Source organism: Mus caroli, unplaced genomic scaffold (genome assembly GCF_978045245.1).
Source record: "Mus caroli unplaced genomic scaffold, Mus_caroli_1 scaffold_10, whole genome shotgun sequence".
Lineage (NCBI taxonomy): Eukaryota > Metazoa > Chordata > Mammalia > Rodentia > Muridae > Mus > Mus caroli.
The window spans coordinates 35,801,537-35,826,790 of NW_028227265.1; the positions used below are offsets into that span (position 1 = coordinate 35,801,537).

Here is a 25,254-nt window from a genome sequence, read left to right on the forward strand (position 1 = left end):
GGGCTATCTGAAGCAAGCAGTTGGGTAATTTCATCCTTTGGACCAGAGGAGAAAAATATCTCTGAGGTACCTTGTTCTTAACTGCCAAGCCCTTTACTATAGTGCTATCCCTTAATATGAAGTCACAAATAGCCAATCATCTGTTACCCTGCTTCTAGGAAGTGACATTCTCAAAGGCCCAGATTTGGAAGACCAGGTGACCCAAGAGCTGCTTACTTTCTCCTTTCCCCTCTCCCCCTCCCCTTCCTCTCCCCCTCCCCTTCCTCTCCCCCTCCCCTTCCTCTCCCCCTCCCATCTCTCTCATTCACCTCAGATTCCTGGGGTTCATCTGTTCAGTAACCCCTTTACTGACTGAAATGTAGCTTCTACCTTTTGTGAACCTGCATCCTGGCTGCTGTGTGGTGACCACGAAGCCAAATCTTCTAGCCAAAAGTATGGCTTATGGAACATCTAATTGATGACTGGAGGTACCGGATATTTACCCACCAATTGTTATCCCTCAGTGATTTAAAGTGGCTCTTCCCTGAACATTAATTCTAACCCATGAATGGGCTAGCCTGCTTTTGTCACTAGAGTATTCTTCTGAGCAACAAGACACAGGTATTTAAAGTAGTCTACCTCCATTAAACAGGAAACTGCTGGTGATATCTGGCCTGGCGATAATTTTTGTGGTAACCTCTAGGTGATTTTTAAGCTAACATGTAGTTGGGGTATTTGTTGAGCATGTACTATATATTCTTGGTTTCATTCTACAAGTTCTGAAGACCTGGCAGTTAAAATGACAAACCAGTTTCACTTCTCAAGGTTCAGATTCTTAAAAAAAATTTTTTTTTACACAATAGCAACAACCCCAGGCAGTTTCTACCAAGGCCCCAAACAGCCCAGCCCTTCTGTTTCCCATTCAGATGTTTCAGACACTTCCACAGCCCGCCATCCCCTGCCTTGCTCTTCACCTAGCTTCGCTTCAGTTCTACTTATCAGCCCTGCAAGCTCGCTTGAGTGTTCTCAAACACCTCCGACATGGGAAATCCTCCATACTTCTTCTGTTTTGTGAAAGGCTTTACCACATACCTATTGGCCCTGAAATCCAAGTCTCATACTTTGTGTATGTGTGTGTGTGTGTGTGTGTGTGTGTGTGTGTGCAATTCTTTTACCACACAGGGCCCAACAAAATAACTACTAAAGACAGAACAGGTCCTGAGTGCTTTGCACGAATCACTTCACTGAATCAAAACCCTAGAGGTATACATTCTCACCATCCTATTTTACAGATGAGAAAACTGAGGCCAGGGGAGGGTGAGTCACAGTTCCTAGCCAGGAAGCAGCAGAGCCAAGATTGAATCAAGCAGCATGCTCTCTCCCACAGTGCCTCCGGTGTAGTGGGAGAGATAGGCACTGAACCAAGAATTTTACTGATAACCATCTAATTACCATGGTGATGAGTACTTTAAAAAAGAAGTCAAGAAGCCCTGCTTGCCTCAGTCAGTAAAGGAAATATTTCCTTGAAAGTGATTCCTGACATGGCCCGCAGAACCCTTTTCATGACATCAGCAGCAGGCAGCCTTCTGGAAGGGATGGCAGACACAGCCTGCAGGACTCTTTCTGACATCAGCGGCAGGAAGCCTATGCAGAGAACGGCGAGAGTCTATCACAGAGATCATCCCTAGATGGCCAGTCCCCTGCTCTTCATACTGCACAATGAGACCTGGTCCCTTTAAACTTAACTTTGTTCCATACTGTTGGCCAATAGGCAACTGCTCTGGTTTCTTTTCTGTGTCCTGGACCAAGGATTGACATACTTTTTCTATATGGGGCCAAATAAAGAATATTTTAGGCTATGTGGGCCAAATAGTTTCTGCTGCAACTTTTCAGCTCTGTAATAATGTAAAAGCAGCCATAGAAAGAAACATAAAGAAGGCCAGCTGCTGTGGAAGTAGGTATGGAGGCTTCTCCAAGAGTTACCCTGTGATCTAGCTATCTATGCTGGGTATATAAACATAAAGTTTTCAGAAATCCATATTTGTCACCACAGGATTCACATGGGGCACCTCATAGAATAAGCCAAGCCAAGACGCCCATTGTTGGATGAGTGGATAAAGAAAATATATATATATATATATTGCACACACTTATATGTGCCACACACATACATATATGCCACACATACAAATATATATACACATATATGTCACATATATACATACATAAACACACACACACACACACACACCCCATATAGTGCTTTGTTTGCTTAGACACAAAGAAAACACCTGTCCTATGCAGGAAAACAGATGGAAGCAGAACTTACCACACTAAGTGAAATAAGCCAGACTCAGAAAAACAAAGAAAAGGGAAAGAAAAAAAGAATTAAGCAAAATAACCCAAGAAAGTCAGGTCATGAAAGCAGACAGCAGAGGGAAGCAGAAGGGCATGTGCTCAGAGCAGTACATACGAAAAAGAAAAGCGTTATGTTGTACAGTTAATATACAATTCTAAACAAACGCCACAGGCAGTAGATAATGAGTTATACTGGTAATGTTTCAATAAACTTTACTGATGGACACTGAAGTTCCAACTTCTTATACTTATTACACCATAAAGTAAACTATTCTTCTTCTTCTGCTTTTTATTCAACCATTTAGAAAATGTAAGATCTCTTATCTCACAGGCTAGCTGCAGAAAAACAGAAGGCTGGGTCTGCCCTGGGGCTGTAGTTGGCAGATTCTATGCCTGATCTGTGTTTCCAGGCCTTGTATAGACATCTTTCTCTGTTTTGTTCCAGAGTTCTCCAGAACTCTTCTTTTATTCAAGATGAGACTAACATCTTCCTGATTCTTGTCTGTGTTGTCTCCCACCAAGGGATACTGGAGAAGGAAAAGGGAACAGAGAGAGGAAGAGCCACTGTTGCAGCCAGCAAGGCTGCTGTCCCTTCTCCAGGTCCCACACGTCAGTCTTTGCAGCTCCTGCACCAGGCTCTTCCTCTTCTTCTCCTTGGTACTTTTCATGACTTGTGTCTACTGCATGTCATGGTTTTCTTACCTCTCGCTGATCACCACCTCCACTCTGCCTTCCACCCCACTGCTCCGTAAGCAGCTCTCCAAGGTGGTGGATGGTCCCAGGTCTCTCTGATTGGCACTGGATGTGACTGACTCCCTCTGGCTGAAATGCTCTCCCCGATTTTGGAAACTCATCCTTGGTCTCCTTTGTCTCCTTTCCTTCCTCTTCCTGGCTTGGCTAGGTTCATCTCCTGTTCAGGATCTGTTCTCCTTCTAGTTTCTTACCTTAATCCTGTGCTTTCTCTTTGAAGTTTGCCCGAGGCACAGTCCATGTCTCTGGCTTTTACCTCTCTAGTGTCTTAAAGGTCTTCAGATGTTACATGTTCCAAACTAGACTCATTTACTTACCCTACTGCCTGTTCAGTTACTAAGTACATGCATCAGTGAACGATAAATCAAGAGAACAATTTTGAGCAAAATGAGAATCCTTGCCCTTGGGGACATATTGTCTAATGAAAAAGACTAAATTTTAACACCTCTGAGTCTCCACGGCTCGTCTTTCTATCATAATGGCCCATTCCTATTGTTCTTGTCTAGGTATTTAGATATCTAATAAGTCCTGGAAGTCAGAAGTACTTTTAACATCCCCACTATCAACTCCCCACAATCTTCTACTCTGGTTGGTTTACCCCATTGATTTCTTGACTCAAGTTCCCCTCAGCCTGACTGTGATAGTTTGAATAGGGTTGTCTCTCACAGATTCATGTGTTTGAATGCTTGGCACACAGGGAAAGGCACTATTTGGAGGTGTAGGCTTGTTGGAGTAGGCGTGGCATCGTTGGAGGGAGTGTGTCACTGTGGGCATGGGCTTTCCTCCAAAAGACAGTCCCCTTCTGCTGCCTGTGGGTCAAGATATAAAACTCTTGGCTCCTTCCCTTGTATCATGACGGCCTGCACACCTCCATGCTTCCCTCCATGATGATAATGGATTGAATGTCTGAAACTATAAGCCAGCCCCAATTAAATGTTGTCCTTTATAAAAGTTGCCTTGGTCATGTTGTCTCTTCACAGCAATGAGACCCCAAATAAGACACTGAGAGCTACTTTTTCAGCCCTCTTCCTCTGTATCTCCTACTGAATCCCTGATTCATCCACCGTAGACCTCTTGCAATCTTTATATTTCTCTCACATTACCACCCCAAGTCTTGTTTCCATGTACGAACCCCAACTGAACTACGTCCAGAACTTTCCATGGTCCTTAGAATCAGGCACAGGAGCCTCACATCTATGCTTTCAGGAACCTTTCTTCTCTGCTAACTCCTGCTGGCTTGCCTCCCACATGGAGTTCCCATCCTGTAGTGTGCAACCCCTGATTCCCACTGCACTATTTCTGATCTTGAGCTTGTCTCTTCTCTCTGTCAGGCATGCTAAAGACAACCTTTGAGTTTGGATGGTTCAAATTCACCCTTTGGAACTCCGCCCTATCATTACTTCCTTGGTAAGGCCTCTTGGTCTCTGCAGACAGATGTTTGAACACTTCTCATGGTGTTTGCATCTATTTCTGAAGGTTGAATACTTTGGTTGATGTTTGTCTTCTCAGTGGTTCTCCAAGATGGGGATTCTTGCTTTGTACCCATATTAGACACAAAGGAGGTATTTGATAAGTATTTGTTAGCCAGTAGATAGAAGGATGCTTGATAACTACTGCGAACCAGTGGATAACTAGCCGGAAGGAAGGACTGATGGAAAGCAGCAGAATTTCTCTGCCCCAGATCACCTTTCTCATTTCTTTTCCTGACCTTCCCAGGCTGCTCGGATGCTGCCTTCTCTGATCCTCATAGTGGAAATTCATCCCCTGCCTTCCTGTCCTCTGCATCATGGCCACCCCAGCAGCAATCATCTTGTTCCTTTCTCTATGGTGTTTGAAGCAGCTGTGCCCTTGTGATCCCGGATGTTTCCTGACTTCCAGGACTGATCTTGTTCATCTATGTAACTTCCAAGGCTCAAGAGAGACTTTGAGAACTACTTTCTTCAGATGGTCCATGTCTTTGTGAGCCATTCTCCAAACATGTTGTCACAGCCACCCAAGGGCTGAGAAGGGACACTTTCGCCATGTCTATTGCTATCATTTCCCCGCATAGCCATCAAAAACCGTCCCTTTCCTGGGCTTCCTATAAATCGTAACACAATGATTCATGTCCTAACTCACGATTTCTGAGTTGCTGGTGGTTTGATGAGTTTATTACCCCGTGTCTTCACTGCCTTGGGATCCATTTCAGCCCACTGCAGTTTTGTTGCATTTACCTTTCTAAGAATGTCCTTGCCTGTGCTTTTAAATCAATTCTTGTGTTCACAAGAATCCAGTTCCTTCCAACCTGTGTAAATCCACTCTTCTGCTTTCCTTTTGTCTTACTAGAGTTTGATGGCCAAGGCAGGAACATAGTAACTCAGTCAGCCTCCCTTCCTCTGCATCACCAAGAAAAGGCTGGGGGCGTGGCTTAAGACTACAATGATCACCTAACGTGTGCAGGGGTGTGGGACGGATATCAAAGAAATGAGAAAGGGGGGATGGGAAGAAAAGAGAGAAATGAAGAGACAGAGAGGCAGAGAGGCAGAGAGAGAGGGAAAGGGAGAGAGAGGAAAAGGGAGGGAGGGAGGGAGGGAAGGAGGGAGGGAGGGAGGGAGGGAGGGAGAGAGAGAGAGAGAGAGAGAGAGAGAGAGAGGGAGAGAGAGAGAGAGAGAGAGAGAGAGAGAGAGAGAGAGAGAGAGAGAGAGAGAGAGAGAATGGTATGCCTGTTTTGAGATCTTACTTTATACATTTTGGCAATGATTTCATAGCAATGATTTAGCACGACTGGTGCTTCGGGATCCCAACGGCATTGGCTTATTACACACTCCAAAGTCATTTCTGCTCGCTTCAGCATATTTATCTGTACTGTGTGCACTAATCTCGTTGGCTTATTTGGAGAATAGGGTGTTCTGTTATACTGCACATTCTTATTATCTGAGTTATAACTGGTATACATTTGACTTTCATAAAAATTAACCACACAGTACAGTTTGTCCCATGGTATTTCTATGATGGTTAATCTTGACTATCCACGTGATTGAATTGAGAGAGCTCTAGAAGATTCTGAGTGCCTGTGAGGACATTTCAAGAGAGGGTTAACTCTGTGGAGCGGGTCCATCTCTCATGTTGGTAGCACCATGCTATAAGCTTGGGCCCCAGTTGGAACAAAAAGAGGAGGGGGTGGAGCCATCACTACAGGAATTCCCTCTTTCTGCTTCATGGCCATGGGCTGTGCTTCTTTCTTCTACCACTCTCATACTGCCATGATAGTCTGCTTTGCTATAGGCTTAAAACAATGGAGCCAGCTGACCATGGATCAGAATCAGGAGCCAAACCTTTCCTTTCCAAGCTGTTACCCTGGGCATTTGGTTACAGGGATGAAAAGCTAATGCTCACAAGGATCATTTGCTCAAAACAGCAGGGATGCATGCCAGATGCCCGGTCCCTTTGAAAGGACTGTCACGTGGTTTCTTATATAGTCCGGTCAGACATCCTGTGGCAAGGTGGTCTGCATAAAGAAATCATCACACAGAAATGCTTCATAAGTCCTCGGGACTAAGAATAGCAGGGTCAGAATTTTTGACTCCAAAGCCCTTAACTATCACATACATTTCTTTCCACCATGCTGGGGACTAAAACTCAGTTCCCCTGCATGCTGATCAAATGCTCGGCCACTGAAGTATGACTCCATCCCCTCCATGTATCAATTATCAATTAATTTTCCCTTTATGATCCAGAGGGCTCTGAATGCTTTCTTATTTCTTCCAGGCAGCCATGTCAAACTGCCACTGAGTCATAGTTTACTGGTTAAGGGGCACTGACTGGGTCTTCCTTATTTTTCTTCCTAGTCTTTAAGATCATAGAACCTAAACAAAGCATGAGAGATTCCAAGATTCTAGGCTCAGTAGGCTGTAGGGATAGAGAAGTTTTGGGGAGCATAAAGAGTTGGTTTTAAATCTTAGCTACAATCCCTTGACAAAAACTTAAGAAACAGAGTCTGCATCTGATATAGAAGACCTGGCTCAACCAGTCCATCAACAAATCTTCATTAAACATCACTAAATGCAGGGCACCATGCTCGGTGCTCTGGGCAGCTGTCCGAGTGGCTCTGGTTTATAGTCGTGCAGTGATTTGCAGCTTCTGATGAAAAGGACTATTTATGGCAGGCCAGAGCTTATGAGGCTGATGGCTGCTAAGTCTGCTTAAGCCTTCAACTGAGATTGCTGCTTTTTCTTGAGGGAAGAGAAAAACAAAACCAAGCAGCCATTCCTCTGTTTGGGAAGCGTGTAAGTTGAGCTCCCATGTTATAAAACACTGGGAACGGAACCGAAGTTCACTTCCCTGGGAAAAACGAGAAGCCAGAGGCCCCATGAGCTCAGTATTTCTGGGGGGAGGGAAAGGATGGCATTACAGAAGAAAGAAGGGAGGGGCAACATTTCCATGGTATGTTTCAAGTATGCGTATTTTTTTTTCTTTTAAATGACACTGAACTTATCTTGCCATTTGGAAATGTTAACTTTGGAAAGGGCAATTAGCATAGGGACATGTGGAATGGTTGGGAGTGTGAGGATTGTGGGGTGGGGAGAAGAGAGGTAATGGATCATCAAAACACTTGTGGCTGCCTGGTGTCAACTATGCCAACCCAGTTTTAAAGAGCAATAGGGAGGAGGGAGGCTGTCGGGGTCACTGCATATGTGGGGACACCTTGGGGAGCCCAGGGAGACATTTTTTTGTTTGATAACCTTCTGAGCATGTGCAGAGGGAATGGCATGGCAGCAGCAGTGTGCCACCATGGAGGAGAAGCCAGTGCCACCCCTAACACTGTATCCAGAGACTCCATGTTGTAGATTGGGTGTCGGTGACCTCCCAAAATTCCTATGTTGCATCCTCATGCCTTGATGGCATTTGAAAGTGGAGCCTTTGGGAGGCAATTAAGACACAAAATCCTCATGAGTCAAGTGCACATTTATCAAAGAAGTCCAAGAGAGCCTTTTCACCCCCTTCTGCTGTGAGAAATGCAATAGGAAGGTGCCATCTATCAACTTGATCTTGGGCTTCCCGGCCTCCAGAGAGTTAACACATTTCTGTGGTTGGTTAGCTACCAGTTCCTACTTATTATAACAATCAGAGTAGACTATGCACCCTAAACCCTACGGAGTTATCAGGAGATAGACTTTGAAGAGCTGTACATGATTCCACATGCATCTTAGCTGAACTAGGTGTGGCTTGTTAAAGCTCATAGGATTGTAGCAACCATTTGCTCTGGGGCTAGACTGCATAGAGTCTAAGTTCTTGCAGTATGACCTGGGGTAAGTGATTACTCCCCACGGCTTCAGTATGAAGCAGGGATATGAATGGTACCTATACTTCAGAGGGATCTCAGGAAGATTAAATAAAATAATATATGGAAGCTGCTTAGAATCGGGTATCCTATGCTCAAAGGAGCTAGCTGCTATTACTATTATGACTATTTGTCACAACAGTATGACTGTACTAATATGACTAAGGGTCAAGCTGAATCCAGGGCATTTGGGTGTCCGATACGGGTAAAGTGACACTGAGTTGGATCAGTCTGAAGGGAGCAGGGCCTAACTGCTGTCATTGTCCTCACTGATGTCATTGTCCTCAATGTTCTCTCTTGTTCTTCAGGGAAGTATCACCATTATCTCTAATCAGGAGAGGCAACTATATATAACACAATTTATACATAGAGAAATCAAGAAAGAAAACAAAGAGATTTTAGCTTCCAACAGAGAAGTCTAAATGGATATTTAGGTGATTTTGACTGCTTATTTCAAACTGCTTTTCTCTTAAAAAAGAAGAAGAAGAAGATGGGGGTAAGAACCCTTCATCCCATAGGTGGCATTGCTGGAGACCAATTACTGTTGAAGAGAAGAGGGGCTGGGTTTGAAAAAGGATCTTTGGCATGTGACAAAGCCTGGGTAGGGTGTGCTTGTAGGTGCTGTTTATTTTTCTGATCACATCTCTCGGTACTCCACAGAGAGGCCTGGGGAGCCCCATGGTGGTATGCTATCAGGTGCAGAAGGAGGGTGCTCTGGTGAAAATGGAGTCCCTTCAGCTTTGCTGACATGGTTTGGTCAAATGCTACCTGCAGATATGTAGTCTGTGTGCCCTAGGATGGAGCCAGGAATGGTGTCCGTCCTCACATGATGGAGAATAGGGAAGAATTGCGAGATCCCAGGTTCTTCTCGGGTCTTCAGAGATAGGTGTGGCCTTCTGGATTCTTACTGAAGTTGTATCACAGAATCAGCCAGGTGGGAGAAGCCAGGGTGGCCTTGTGCTTGTGGGAGAAAGCCACTCCTTCCATGAGACAGCAAGTTGGCGAGAACCTGCAGCATCCGCAGTACTTGTCTCCTGCTTCTGACAATGGAATGATGGTTATTCAGAGGCCTGGAGGGCGCAGGATTTAGCTGCATCAACTGGGGTGGCCTGCCTGTTGGTTGTAGATATTTTAAAGAGTGCTTTGGAAATAGGCAAAACTGGGCAGGGATTCCTTTTTTCTGCATTCTACACTGTGAAGGTATCTTAGAGTTTTTCATTGCTCAACCCACATATCCTTACATGGCATCCCTGGTCTTGGGAAAGAATCTGTTTTGGGTAGAAATTTAATAAAGTAAACCTAAATATAGAAAGGAGAAACATGATAGCCATCATTTCTTTTTCTACGTCTTGGTCCACACTACCAAGCACCAGCAGCTACTTGTAGAGCTTGTATTTGGAGTGAGTTTCTTGGGTAGGAGAACTCTCAGTCATTTAGCCTACGATGGGTATTGCAGACAAGAGGCTTTACTCCTGTAGGAGATTTTTAACTGTGTCTGCTGTCCTGTCCACAGTTCTCACTGACCTCCAGTGGGTTGGCAGAATTGTGAATTTTCTCCGCTTGCATCTCTGTGTTGGAGGGTCAGGCAGTCTTAGAAGGGTCCCGAGGCAGCTGGACTGTGTGTGAGGCTTCTCCTGCAGAAGATGGGAACTGATTGGTTGGAATCCCTACTCACCCCACAGAAACTGGGACCTCCCAACCCCTACTCTGTTCTCTTTCCCTCACCCCCTGCCTCCATGTTTAAAAAAACACACACAAAACTCCAGGCTAATTGCGATCACCCCTTTCTTCAGCATTTCCAGCAACCCACCTAAGCGCGCCCATCAGGGATTCAGCTTTTAGGCACAATCCCAGCTCCTATCTGATATGTCATCACTCCTCACCTAAGACCTATAAAACCCCCTTCCCTTAGCCTGGGTCCACAGTTTCTCTGGGCCTGTTCCTTGGGACTGGTGAAAAGGTCTAATAAACCTGCCTTTATCTGCTTCTAATCTGGTCTAATTTGGTTTATATTGCATCCGCAGGAAACCTATTGTGAACAAATGACTATTCATTCCAGATAAGATGAATAATGACTAAAGAAGTGATTCTAGGCACATCTAGTTTAGTAAGCTAATGAGTTTGCTGGGTTACTGACAAGACCACGGCTACTCAAAAGACAGCTGTATGACCTCGAATCCACTGCAGCATGGGTAAAAACTGCTTCCCTAGAGTTCCCAGCACCACCTGCACGAAGCTGCACTGCCGAGTCTCGTCCCCAGGAACTGTTTGCTGGTTGGATGTCCTTGGGGAGGGGGCCTATGCTTTCTGAGTTTCTCCCACCTAATGAGTTCCTCGGTTCCCTGAGTGTAGTAAACCTCCTCCCTCTGGGCAGAAAGGAATGTTTCATTTCAGAAGAGATGGATAGGTACATCACAAACAACTGAGTTCCCCAAGGTGGTATGGCCAGTTGAGCTGGTTTTTCTCTGTCTGGGTAAAAGCAGGCCTGCCTGAGGCTCAGGTTAGAGTTAGTAGCCTTGCACCTTGTCATCAGGATACTTTCTTTCCCAGTTTTGGATGCTAGACCATTACGATATTATTTGCAAAAATGCCCTTCAACCAAATACAGTATTATTTATAAAAATGTCTCCCCTCCAAGAATGTGATCGTTACAACTATAGAATCTATTATACAAAACCTATAAGCCAGTGTCATGATGCAGGCTTGTCACCCCAGTTATTCCAAAGGCTGAGACCAGAGAACCTCACATTTGAGGGCTGTGTGGCCTAGTGAGTATAATCAGGGCAGATTGGGCGCTTAGCAAGTCCCTGTCTAAAAATAAAGGAAAAGTAAAAATGAGGCCAGGGCTAGATAGCTCAGAAGCAGAGTGTCTGGGTAGCACATATAGGGTTAGGTAAAATCCTGGACCAGAAGACGTTTGCTTATAATAGGCACAGTGTCTGGGCCCAGTGTCCTGTCTCATTTCTCTCTGCTTGGTCCATCTCTCATTTCTTAATCTCAGCATCAGGAGGATACTGAGCAGGGCTGCAGGAGCAGATTTGGGGACCAGCAACTGGAAGCTGCTTAACAACCCATCAATGAGAGCTGTCCATCATGGGGCTTTGGAAGAAATCCTCCATCTCTCCTAGCTGCAGCCTTTGAAATATATTCAACTGTGTCCATCTACAGAGCCCCATCTTCATGTTTTTAAGTATGAGCTAGGCTGCCACAGGCCTGTGGCTCAAGGCAAGAGTGCCTGTGTCTTATGCCTTTGCTTTCTTTGTGGAAAACACTAAAGAGGTGTGTCATCCCTTGGAAGAAAAGTGCTGTGGAAACACATTTTCTTTCTCACTTTCAGGAAACCTATACATTTATTTACCCAGGTCTCTCTCATGTTTTTTTTTTTTTCAGCTATTTGCATTTTTTTTTTAGCAAGGGAAGCCGGCAGGTTTCTCATCTGTCCCTCTCGACCTAGTTTGATCTCTTCATCAAAACCTGTGCTATCTGTTGGCTTTTCCATGGCGCTGCAGAGATGATGGTGAAATCCAGCACACTTAGGAGTCTGCTTGTGCAGACTCTGGGGCAGTCACTCAGATGTGCCAGTGGTCCGTTGTCATCCAATAACCACTACAAAGCCAATGTATGGGAAGAAGGAAGCAAGCCTTTGTGTCACGGTGAAGTGCAGGGTGGTGGCTTCTGGAGCAGTCAAGGGATTATGAAGGTGAATGTCTTGGCATGTGTGTGGGTCACATCTCTTCCCTCATGCCTGGCAGTCTGCTGTCTGGCAATGAGCGGGGAGCTGACGGTGGTGATTAAGACTCTTTGAATGTGATAGATGTTCCTAGGACCCGTTGTGCTCCATCCAAAGACCCAGGGTGAGAGACACCTGTGGTTATGGAAAATGAACCTGAGACAGTGGCTCCTGAGCTCTCTGTCTCTCACCAACAATGTGGAACTCATGGGCACAAGCAAAGTAGAACCAAGCTTTATGAAGAGGTAAGAATGAAAGCAAGAAATTAGGGAAAAGCGAACCACTCAAGAGTTGGAGGGACTCGTAAGAGAGGAAAAAGCTCATGACCTCCCTTGCTGGGTAGGAATATGTCAGACACTGGACAAAGGCTGAAGTAACTGCTAAGAGATTAGTCTCTTCTCCAGACAGATAGCTAGCTGAGCCGATGGGCAGCCGGCATGCTTTTGGAATGCCCCTTAGCTTGTCTGGAGATAACAATGAGCTGTGCATGCAGAAACCAGCACCAGGTGGAGGGAACATCAGTAGATGGTGGAAGATCTCATCGAAGGAGAGCCTTGCTCCCAGTCTCAACAGCCAACAGCTATCCTGCCCCTGTTCCTTTCCAACACACAATCCATTACTGGATAGCTGAACCAGAGGGAGACCAGAATTGAGGGAATGGTGGCAACCAAGGAGACCAACTTTGAGCTGGATGGTTCGGGTCTAAGAATCTGTTGCTGGGTGTTTCCTGTGATCTGATTCCCAAATCCCCACTCCCTATTAGTCAGTCTTCTGTCACCATGACAGATACCAGAGAAAAACAATTGAAAATCTGGGAAGCTTTATTTTAGCTCAAGTCTTCAGAATTTTCAGTCAACGATTGACTGGCTCCATCGGTTTGTGTCTGTAGTTTGGTAGAGCTTCGTGGCAGGGAACATCTGGTTAAGCAAAAACAGTTCTGCCTGTTGCAAACAGGACCCAATGAGACAGTATGCCTACATTAGTAGGCTTCTGCCTCTTGCTTTTCTCCATTTTACCCACCCCGCAACTGCCTACTGAGTGTTGTTATTCACGTTTAGGGTATGTGATCCTCCCTCAGTTGCTGTACCACATGCCAATCATCCCTGGAAATTGTCTCTCCCAGACATATCTAAGAGTGTCTCCTATTAAGCCACTAGGTGTGTTTCAATCTTGTCAACTTGACACTCAAGGTACGCCATCACAGCCTACAAGCAGGGGACTAGTATGTCCCTCCTGGAGATTGGCATCCCAAGAAGAACACCCCACAGACTTACGCATGAAACGGCTAGTCCCTGCTTACTAACTACTTCTCAAGTCACCCACTGGAAATCTCTATGCTTGAACTCAGGGCTCATAGCACAGTAACACGTCTTCCCTTGTAAAAGATGGCCCAAAATCAGCAGGCATAATAACCAAGCCCTACCCCTGTCGGCTTAAGAGACACGGAAAGATGGAGCAGCAATAGGAAGAACCACAGCAAGAAGAAAAGTCATCAGATGGGCCAGAAGAACAGTCTTAGGATATCATGCAGAAAGTGGAACAAAGCAAGAACACAAGCCAGATGTGGTGGGGAACACCTGCAACCCCAACACCCAGGAGGCTGGGGCAGGAAGATGAAACATTCAAAGCAAGCCAGGGCTGCAAAGGGAGACTCTATGTACACGTATAAAAAGCCAAATGGGAAAAAATGACTAGAAAATGACAGGTATAACCTGTGACATTCAACCAAAACAAAGGTTTGGGTTGAATCTTTCTGGAGGTCTTACAGACTCCTCTGGTAATCTGATAAGGCCTCTGGATCCCTCCTCAAATAAATTGTCTTTTGTTTAGTTAAAAAAAATCATTTTTGACATCAATAGGTTTTCTTCTTAGAACAGTTTTGTTGTTTTGTTTGTTTGTTTGCTTTTTACATATTGGAAGGAAGGAGATAAAAGGGTTAAAAGCAGAGTAATGTTTTCGAATACTATGTGAAATGTATGGTAACCAGTTTCATTGAAATAATTGATAACATAGTGACACAGTTATGTGGGGTTTTAAGTGGTCACATCAGATATAAAAACGTCCCCCGTAACTGGCATAGCAATGTCACCAATAATGTGATAGATGTTTGCATTAGCATGCATTCAAATTAAATGTCTCACATCTTCTTAGTGACTGGGAGACTAGGTTTAACCATACATTTGTTTATTCAACTACGTGGTCTTGAAAACTACATATACATATCAGTTTTAGAAAGAGCAGCCGTTTGGGCAAATAATTAGAAAGCATAACTTTATTTTTAATCAGATAGAAGAGACCAGTGTAAACTAATCGAGTGAGATCCTCAAAGGGAAGAGAGGTGAGTACCTTTAAAATAGCCAATTCAGCTTTCCTAGCACTTGACAGTTTGCATTATTCAGCTTCACACCTTCTCAGTGATTCTCACAGTGACCTCCGGGAATGGCGATCATTCACACAGTCACTTTATAAATCAGACACTAAGGCAAGAATCCCTCAGACTCAATCAGGTGAGGCTTGATAGGCCGGGAGAGAGAGAATTTCCATGCATCGCTGGGATGCACAGGGTCTTGGGGGCCTACAGCCAACATTCACAGGGAGTGAGGCTGCCATCTGAAGGTCAGCTCTCAGGCCAGAACTGAAGACTCACGGGAGCTGTTGAACACAGGTCATCTGAGACAGGCCAACCCTGGGAGCCAGAAGCCCACGGAATCTCAGAAGGCTTCTCTTTGCTACTGTCCCACCCTGATGTAATACCTGTAATCACTTCCATGCTTCCCATCACCCAGAAAGACTTTTCCTCACTGCTCTTTCCTTTGCTAGTGGGGCAAACTGCCAAAGGTCTTATTTCAAACATCCACATTGCCGCGACAGAGCTGTCAGTAATGATGGCTGGTTTCCTTCTTCACACAGTTTGGCCAAGACTTGTGTGACATGCCTGAGCACAGTGATTCTCCAAAGGGAGGTGCACAGAATCCAGGCCTAATTGGGTGCTTCTTGCAGAATATCTCAGTTGGAGGTATAAATCTAGTTTTTTTTCCTTAGTTCGAAAACATTAAGCATTTGTCTAGAGTTGCTAGGAGCTATTTTCTCTGATATATGGAGAAAAATTCTCTGATATAAAATAGAATGAGGTTAAAATAGATACAGTGGAAATGAAGTGCAAAGAGGAGAGAGAGAAAATGGAGGTGTCTGAGATTTATCTATGGGGAACTGGGAAGAGAAGAAAAGCTGAGAAAAGGAGAGGAGAGGAGAGGAGAGGAGAGGAGAGGAGAGGAGAGGAGAGGAGAGGAGAGGAGAGGAGAGGAGAGGAGAGGAGAGGAGAGGGAGAGGAGAGGGAAGGGGAGGGGAGGGGAGGGGAGAGAGAAGAAGAGAAGAAGAGAAGAAGAGAAGAAGAGAAGAGAAGAGAAGAGAAGAGAAGAGAAGAGAAGAGAAGAGAAGAGAAGAGAAGAGAAGAGAAGAGAAGAGAAGAGGAGAGGAGAAGAGAAGAAGACAGGACCAGAGGGGAGGGGAGAGGAGGGAAGGGAAAGGAAAGAGAAAGGAAGGGAAGGGAAGGGAAGAGAAGAGAGGAGAGAGGAGAGGAGAAGAGGGATTTCTGGGTCCTTAGTGGGTTTTATTTCCCATTCTGGGGTTTGGTTTCTTGAATTTCTTCCTTTATTGTGAGTCAATTCAGTGTCCTTTGCATCCAAGTGAAGCCATCAATTCCTTCCTTCTTAAACCATGTTATCTCTTACTTGTGAGTGGTAGGGTTCCAGCCCCTAATCAAGAGCTCCCAGGCATAGTTAGATGTCAGCATGTGCATGCAGCCCCCTGTCTTATTAAAGCTTTTACTAAGATGACCCTGGACCACCCTCCAAGGTCCCTGGAGCCTATACACTCTTTCCCCACAGCTGTGCCTGGATCTTCTCCCTTAATCCTAAAGTGTCATCTGTTCATTTATCCACTGTATCACTCACTTTTCTCATTGTTGTGACCAGAACATCTGACAGACTCTGTAAATTAGAAATAAGGGGTCATTTTGGCTCACAGTTAGAAGGTGCCACCCACCGTGGTGAGGAAAGATTAGTGCCAGGCATGTGAGACAGCTGGTCACGAGTGTCCTCAACCAGGAGGCAGAGAGACAAACTCTGGTACTCTGCTGGCTTCCTCCCCTCCCCCATCTAACACAGTCCAGGACCTCAGCCCATGGGGTGGTACCACTCACACTCAGGGTCCATCCACCCTCTACTGTTGAAAGTTTCTGGAGCCTCTTTCAATGGCAGTCAGAGGTGTGTCTCCTATGTGATTTCAAATCTTGTCAGTCTGACGATGAGCATTAACTATCATGTCCAGCAAATGTTTAAAGAGTGCAGATTCGATGGCAACAGAAACCAGGAGAGTGGACAAGGACATGACCGACTATGAGCCATTGAGGACCCTCAACTCCCCAGGGACCTCTATATACTCTATTCACACAGCTGTGCCAGGAACCTTGTTTTTCATTTCCTAAAACAAATGGGAAGTCGTGAAGAAGGTGTGAGCATTATGGCCAGATCTGGAAAAACCCTGTGGGCATTGTAGATAGGTAAAGAGGTGGACTTCTGCCTATAGGGTGGAAGGAAAGCATTCAGACTTGGCTGTAGGTGTGGTTTCTCTAGCAGGGAGAAACTGATACCAGCAGAAAGTTCAACTTGTACAGGGCTGAGAGGTCCAGTTTTCATGCCTTGTTATCTGGCTGGGTTGTCTTGTCATCTATACTAAGTTACGGTGCTGAGAAGGGAGGGAGGATGTCCACAGCTATACCTTCATGGAACAAGGATTCTCCCATCCTCAGCCCAAGGCACTGGCTTACACAGTAGTGTTAGATCCAAGAAAAGAGGAAGAGTCATGGACTCGGGAAGCTGGGAGACCCGCTAGTGTCACCCTGGGACAGGATTCAATCAAGACCACATGTTTGTTCCACCCTAGGTCTGGTGGCATCTTTGTGAACATTTCTTCTCAGGGCTCACTGCGGGCAAGGGATCAATGCTGGCTTGTGGGGTGCTTTGGTACCCTGTTCACCTTCTGGGAGCCTTGCATGCTACTTGTAGCAGGAATCTGTCCTCTGTCCCAGATCTTCCTCCTATTACAATTTGTCATAGGAAAATCTAGACTTTCCCTCCTCGGTCTCATTTGTGTGTGTGTGTGTGTGTGTGTGTGTGTGTGTGTGTGTGTGTGTGTGTATCAGTTCAGTGGGTTAAGAAGAACAGCTTCCCAAGAGGGAAAAAAGAAAGCTCTAGTTTTCCCTAGCCTGAGGAAGAAAGATTTAACTTTGATGTTGTGTAGACACCGAGGAAGCTTTCTTCTATAGAATAATTTGATGCAGGCAGACATATCACTTTACCAACATGATCAGAAACTAAAATACCCTAAACAAATAGGTTTGTAGTTCTTTCTTATTTCCTTTAAAAAACAAACATGGTCTAAACCAAGACAAAGTCAGAAAATATGTCATTCTTACCCATTCAGTAACTAAATTGGTTTGACTGTTATCTTAACCATCAAACTCTGTTCCCTCACGTCTGAAAGCCATGGCAAATATGACTGTATCAAATATCCTCTGCCTCACCTTGATTTCTATATCCTGACAGTTTGTAGTTATATATATCCTTGCCAGAAAAAAATCAGAGTAAAACAAAACAAAAACTAGACACAGTGTTTAAAGTAAAATAGTAGTCTCCAAAACCCAGCCTACCTCCTCCAGGAAGCCTTCTAGTGATCAAGATGATGGGACACTGATGGCCTATTGTGTTCCAAGTTCATATAGTTATCAATAAATAATAACAACAACAACAATAGTAATTATGGCAACGAGGAGTTCAGAAGTTTAGATTTAAGTTTCAGGCTCTCTCGCTTGCAGAATTCCCACTCAAGGACCTGGAAGGAGCTTCAGCAGCATCTATACAAGGTCTCATGTTTTGTGAACTTTGCCAAAGAAAAGTATTTTCACTAAAGTCTGAGGTCTGCTGCCCCTTTTCATGCCAACTCTCCCCTTGTCAGAGTTCACTTCTATCATGTGGCTTTGTCGTGACCATGAATAGATCCACTGTGCTCCCTAGCAGAACCTGGGAGTAGATACATTGGTGTGAGTGCAGTGGGCACACTTGCAGCATCTAGGGAAATTCCTACTGTCCTCTGGGCCAGGTCATCCAGTGTACAGAAACAAGGACATCAACAAGTGATTGGTGGGTACTGCTCTCTCAGAGTGAATTGAAGATTAATCACATCATGAGAAACCCCCAAGTATTCTAAGCTCTCTTAGCTCACATGGAAAAGAGAGTCCTTAGAGGATTTTCCATATTTGACCACAGTCCTAAGAATGGATACCTCGCTATAAATATCAAGTCACAATGCTGAAGGAAATTTTTTTCTGAACTCTATCAAGAGTAGGAAAGTGAATTTGGCCAGCTAGGCTAAAGTGGCTGGGCTGTCTTTGTATTTTTCATTTTTCTGATGATTAATAGAAAAAAAACTTAAAAGTTGTTGTCCTGTGAAGGCATGGTTGAAAGCACAAAAACAGAGGAAAACACATTATAAAAGTGTGTCAGCAGGTCATTATCAAAAGTTTTACCCTCAAGGTTGTATGAAGTTTTCGGCATTTGTCAGCTTTCAAAAGCGGCACTAGCCTCTCTTTTCTGTTTCTGAGTGAATAAGAGCTTCATTCTTAAGTGGCACCCACAATGAAGACCAGTTCCCCTGGTCTTCATTCATATCAGACTCTACACAACTGGACGTAGCCCTGAAGAAAACTCAGGGAAGGTAGAGGCTGTGGGTTTTCCCTCTCATTAGTCAGTCAGTCAGTCAGTCAGTCAGTCAGTCAGTCAGTCAGTCAGTCAGTCAGTCAGTCAGTCAGTCAGTCATGTGGAAGGACCTAAAAGGTCCTCTCTGGTCCTTAAACGTGTTATGCATCAATGTGAGAGAGTGGGTCTCCCTTATCCTTAAATATCCATTCCTGTTTTAGCAAAGCAACTTTCAGCTTCAGTCGTTCTGGCACACATTGAGGGACTGGTGGGGAATTGTATGCTGTCTAACTCAGTCCCAGGAGTTGCTTGCTTTCTGGGGTCCAGTTAGGTTGCTGGTTCAAACTGCCCCATACCTGCAAGGAGAAAGGTAAATCTTTTTTTTCCTGAATAGTGTTTGGATTTCAGTGGGATAAAAACATTCCCCTTTGTGGGTTATTAACCTTAGATTTCTTGGGAAGGAAGACAGAACATCCTGTTGTGGTGGTTTGAATGAAAATGGCTCTCATAGTCTCATAGGGAGGGGGCACTGCTATGATAAGATGTGGCCTTGGAGGAGTCAGTGTGGCCTTGTTAGAGGAAGTGTGTCACTGGGGGTGGGCTTTGAGGTTTCAAGTGCTTATAGTTTCTCTCTGCCTGCTGCCTGTGGATCCAGATGTAGAACTCTCAGCTACCTCTCCAGGACCCTGTCTGTCTGCATGCCACCATGTTTTCCACCATGACTATAATAGACTAAAACTATGAACTATAAACAAGCCTCAATTACATAGCATCTCCTCACAGCAAGAGAAACCCTAATTAAAACAGAACTTGGTACCAGGGACTCTCGGAGGGGTGTGGGGGTGTGGGGGTGTGGAGCGGGTCGGGAATTGCTGTGACAGGCTTGATCTTTTTGTTAGGAGGAATGTGGTCTTTGGGACTTTGGATTAGGAAAGCAGTTGAAGGCTTTTAGTGGGGATTAGTGGACCATACAAGTAGGAGCATGGAAGACAGTGGTGCTGAGGGTGATTTGAACTGTGGGGGCCTGGATCAAGAGGTTTCAGAGGAGAAAATTATTATATGGTCTAGAGACTGTTCTTGTGATATTTTGGGGAAGAATGTGGCTACTTTCTTCCCTTCTCAATAAACAACAAACAAACAAACAAATAAATAAAGTTCTACTTGAGACTAAATTTAAAGGTTTTGGGTTAAGAACTTGGCCCTTTGCCAGAAGATATTTTCAGACATTTACTGCCTGAACTGTATCTACTGTGTTACTTGGTCATTACTGGCCATGCTTATGTAACTTTATAATGAAAAGGAGCAAGACAGCAAGCTGCACTCCTCCCTCCCTGCCCTCTGCATCAGCTCCTGCCTCCAGCTTCCTGCTCTGTTTGAGTTCCTGCCCTGGCTTCCTTCAGAGAAGGACTACAAAGTGAAAGTGTAAGCTCTTTCCTCCCTAACTTGCTTTTGGTCATGGTGTTTCACCCTAGCAATAGAAACCCTAACTAAGACACTTGGGGATTCATCTTCTAATGTAGATAGGGCTGACCTTACCAAACAGGAGTTCTTCCACAGATAGCACGGATTGAAAGGAAAGCAGATATTGTCATTTATCTGAAAAGGTTCCCTTCCATTGGTGGTAACTAAAAAAATCTTTTTATACTGTCTTAAAATACAAATGCCTTCAAGACCTATCAGATGGAAGAGTTCTCTCTATGTCTGACAAGGTGTCTCCAGCTGAATGAGTTTCCTCACCCCACTCCAGAGAAAGGATGAAGTCCACAGAAATCTTAGCTTTCCCCTTACGTAGCTCTCTAGCTAGTTTAGCAGTAGCAGATGGTCAAGGATGAGGAGAAAAAAATAGGAACTGAGCATTTTACTCTTTCCCTGCCATCATCTATGAAAGTCTAACTCACTAGACTCACAGTCTAGCCCTCCAGCAGATGGGATAGGAGGTGAGGTTTCCCCTCAGGCTCGTCTCCCCCAAACCCCAAATCTATGCTACCAGTAACCCAATGGTCCTTTTCATATCTTTATGACTGGCTTCATCAGGATGGATTGTTTAGAAATGTAACTACACATAAATGCCTAGAACCCTCCCCCCTCAGATGGGTAGCTTTCAGACTCCAGTCTCTTCCAACTGACGTTTAATTGAGCTTGTTTATGTGAAAGGCATATGATGTAGAAGTGCTATGTAGAAATAGTCTTCTTTAGAAAAATAGCATAGGTTGACTAGTGGCATGCACAATTACCTTGCTAATACTTTTTGTTTAATAGAAAATTATCCAGTTTCTCATCCATGAAAGAGGTGTGGTAAAACCCTGCAAGTCAACCAATTGTTGGCTTGTCTTTGAGTCCATTTCTGAATTTCTCTGTTCTCTTGGGAGAGCTCACTTCCCAGGACCTCTGGTCATCTGACCCCTTATACATGGTTAGCCAATAGGAAGCCTTGACATAAGATAGGCAGGCAACAGAGAGGGAAGGTCAGGTCTGTGCACACACCACCCTGAGCATGCCCGATCTTACAAGCTAAGTGGGGTTGGACCTGGTCAGGACTTGAATAGGCGAAAGAGAGAAGGTAGGCATCCCTTCTTGTTCATGTGGTGAGCTGGCTGTAATTTCTACCAATGTCTATCAAATAGCCTGTATCCACAGTCTCAGCGTCTATGTGCAGTCTTCACGGTAGTTGGGTCTAATGTTGGTTGGTTCCAGGTTTTGAGCATTACAGACTTTGTCTTCATGCACTGGCTCCCTAGCCTCAGGGTTGATGGCATTTCCCAAGTTTTCTCCTCTCTGAGCTGCCTCACGGCTTCAGGGCTCTCAGAATTTCTGCCACAACTGTATCCTTTTATTCAATTCTGTATATTGGAAAAATTTGAAGATGTTTCCATTTTCCTGGAGGTAACCGGTGTGGTTCTTAAAGATATCAAATCCCTAAGGAGGACTGAGTTAAGGTATGTGTTTAATATTGTTCCGGAACACAGCAAGTGTCCAGCAGATAGCGACTGTCAGCACTGACCTTTCTCTTCAATGATGTATTGTGCATGGATAATTTTTTTTCTTTTAATCTTAGTGGTTAAAATATGACATTACTTAGAGAAATCCGCAATGGTCACATCTGCTGGGAAGGACTACTGAGCATCTCTAGCTCATATGCACTCTCCAGTTTCCATAGAAACCAAGCAGAGAAAATTTGTTAAAAGAAGCCTAGAAAATAGGTAGATTCAGGTCTGTGTGATTATTTCTCCAACTCTTTAGCACAGAAGCAGACTGCTATTCTAAGTATTGTATTGTTTACTTAATATCTTTTTTTTTCTTATATGATCCAACAGACCCGGGCTCTTTTCTATGAGGAAGACGACATAAGATATAGGATTTCTTTGCCACAGCACAGTCCTCACCACAGCCCCAACACCAGTGATCCCGGGGCCAGTATCATTGTGCTTCTCTGTCACATTGCTGGATAAACCTACCCCATTATGCTGTGGCTGTTCAAATGTTGTTTATTGCTTTCAGTTAAGAAACAAAAGCAAAGAAATAGCTAGAGATATTATGTTAAGCAGAATTCCTGAAAGCAGGGGGACCAATTGAAATCTCAATTACCATCCTGGCAGCGAGGGCTGAGCTGGAATGGAAAATATTACATTTCTCTGTGTTGGAGTGGGGAAGCAGGAAGAATTCTTGGGTCATTTGATTACAAACCAAATCCTCAAAATCCCTCTTCAGCCATCAGAGCCGGTGGCAGTAACAGGGGAGACAGCTCTGAGTCAGATCTGGCAGAATCGGAATCAATAACCAGGCAATCTTGCTTCAATTTTCAAGCAATTTTAAATCTTTCTTTTTAAAAACGCCTTGAGGAAGAAGGCGCCGAGGAGATGGGAGGGACATGCAGGCACCTAGAATTCCAAAGTGAACTTCAATTTTTTCTGACAAAAGACTCCCATGTGTTCTTAGAGGTATTATTAGGACACTGGCAAGGCTGTGCTGCCCTGGGCACCATCAGAAGAATCCCATGCCTCCATAACAGTCTTCCTCGAGCAGTTTCTATGGCTAAGTGCATGCTTAGCTTAGCTTAGCTGGTTGGGCAGTTTCTATGGCTAAGTGCGTGCTTAGCTTAGCTGGTTAGTGCAAAGAGAAAGGAGAACAAACACAATAGCAGTGGAAGGCAGAATGCAAGAGCAGACAGAGTTGTAGGCTCGAGGCCGGAGGCGCTGGGGCAATCTTGCTGCTTCCACTTTTAAAGCCATGTGACCCTGAACAAATCATTTCATTCATTTGTTTGCTTTTCACGAGTGACTTGGGACAGGGTGTGCATGGCTCAGCACAAATATTGGCAGAAATCAGGAAGCCTTGCTTGGCGACCACACGGTGCCCACACAAACCTCAGAACATTGGTAAGATAGCACTACTGTCCCAATGACATTGTGTAAACAGCCCATGGAACCCTGTCCTTGTGTCTGAGAGGGAGCTGGGCTTTTTGTTTGTTTTGTTTTGTTTTTTAATGGTAGTGAAGAGAACTTTTAAGTCAGAACCATTAAATTTATACCTCTTGGGTGGCTTGCCTGCCACCCCCACTATGCTGAGTCTCTGTTGGCCATCTTTAATTGTTTTAGGGTGATTTTCTTCTGTCTATGGTTTCTGAAGTGACAGGCAAGAATGCTGAACATAGTTGACATCTTTGAAGGCATCCGGCAGCTTCTCTGTGCCCCTGTTTCCTAAGAGGAGCCTGAGAGCCAAATGTTTCCTCACCGAACTTTTCCTTTTTAAAGAAAGACAGTCGTCTTTGCTTTATGATTGAGTCAAAAATATAGAACTTCACATGGAGTCCAGGAGTGAAGACTCCGTCAGGCTGCTGGCCTTGGTTGCCATAGCATCCAGACAGGCATTTAACCCACTCCAAGAAGAGGCATCCCAAAGGGGCTGAGGTGGATCTCAGATGAGCTATCATTTATGTTCTTCCGTGGTGGTGAAGATCTCTACAGTTGCCAGTGAGCTAATCTTCCCAACAGGCCTGGGCAGGCAGATCAATACTATTATCCCCTTTAGTGCACGGTATTATTACCCACTTTCAGGCTCATTATCTACCATCCAATTAGTCCATCTTTAAAGTCACATCAGTGTCTTATTGTAGCAATATCCCACTTTGTGGTTGTGACTTTGTGTTATCCACGAGACACTAAAACTGCTCTCACAAGAACGGATGAGGCCAGAACTCAGGCAGGTGATGCGAGAAATACCGGGAGGCTGAACATCGTCAGAATTTAAGGAGTCCATGCAAGGTGCCCCAGGCAACAAGCCATGGAACTGGACCACCTGCCTACTCACCCAGTGACCTTGCAACATCTCTTCTTCCTGAGATTCTGTTAGAGACTCTGCAGAATGGGAAGCCACCTTAACTTTCTTGTTCTCTTTTCTCTTTTACAGAATTGGTGGGGTGAAGTGAGAAGTGAAAAAGGTGTCCATAAAAGCAACAAAACAGGAGCAGCATCACTCAGGTCAGAGTACAAACAAACAGACTTGAGCATCTGTTTAGATGGCCAGTTTCAAAGAGATTAAAGTTGAGCTGGGTGTGGTGGGGCGGGCCTGTAAGCCCACCCATTGGGAGGCAGAGGTGAAGACGTCTCTGCGAGTTCAAGGCCCAGCCTGATCTATATATTGAGTTCCAGGACAGCCAGGGTTACATAGAGCAGTCGACCTGTCTCAGAAGACAAAGCAAAAGAAGATGAAAATCTGATCATGAAGAAATGAAGATTTGCTTGAAGTCTTTTAGTGAGACAAATGGCAAAGCCTGTGGGGCCGAACCTAAGGCCATGGGAGCAGCGGAGCAGCTCATCTCAGGTTTTCTTTAGGGTTTCCTAGGGAATCTCATGGGTGTTTGACTATCCCTGAGTCTAGAGCCCCCTGTCCTTACCCTTCCAAGACTGAGAATGTTCTTGACAATCATGGGTAGCATTCTCAAAAATGATTCACCTAAGGTGGAGCAGAAGATTCTTTGTCAACTTCTGGGTGAGTGTGAGGCAGGCACAAACTGAGCTGTGTCACCATCCTTTGGAATGCTGGAATTTTAAAATTTTTATTTATTTATTTATTTATTTATTTATTTATTTATTTATTTATTTCTCAGACATGGTCTCCCTATGTGGCTCTGGCTGGCTTGGAACTTTATATGTAGACTAAGCTGGCCTGAAATTCATAGAGGTTTACATCCCTCTATCGCCCAAGTTCTGGCATTAAAGGTGCCACCACACCTGGTCATGGATGTTGGAGTCCTTAATGTTCACCAAGTTTAATTTCTATTTAAGACCTTTCTAGGAGTTTCTCCTTTCTAGAAAGACACTGAGATCTACGAAGACATTGTTATTATAGAATTGGGGGTGGAG

At 44.6% G+C, this 25,254-nt stretch overlaps 1 long non-coding RNA gene across 2 annotated transcripts in view; it reads left to right on the top strand.

The window, feature by feature from the left end:
- LOC115031773 (uncharacterized) overlaps nucleotides 1-25,254 on the top strand; it is a 125,418-nt gene that overhangs the window by 97,120 nt on the left and 3,044 nt on the right. For both annotated transcript variants that reach the window (XR_015048715.1, XR_003837437.2), the window contains exon 5: nucleotides 24,299-24,369. This is a non-coding gene — a long non-coding RNA (uncharacterized LOC115031773). The remainder of the gene's footprint in view (nucleotides 1-24,298; nucleotides 24,370-25,254) is intronic.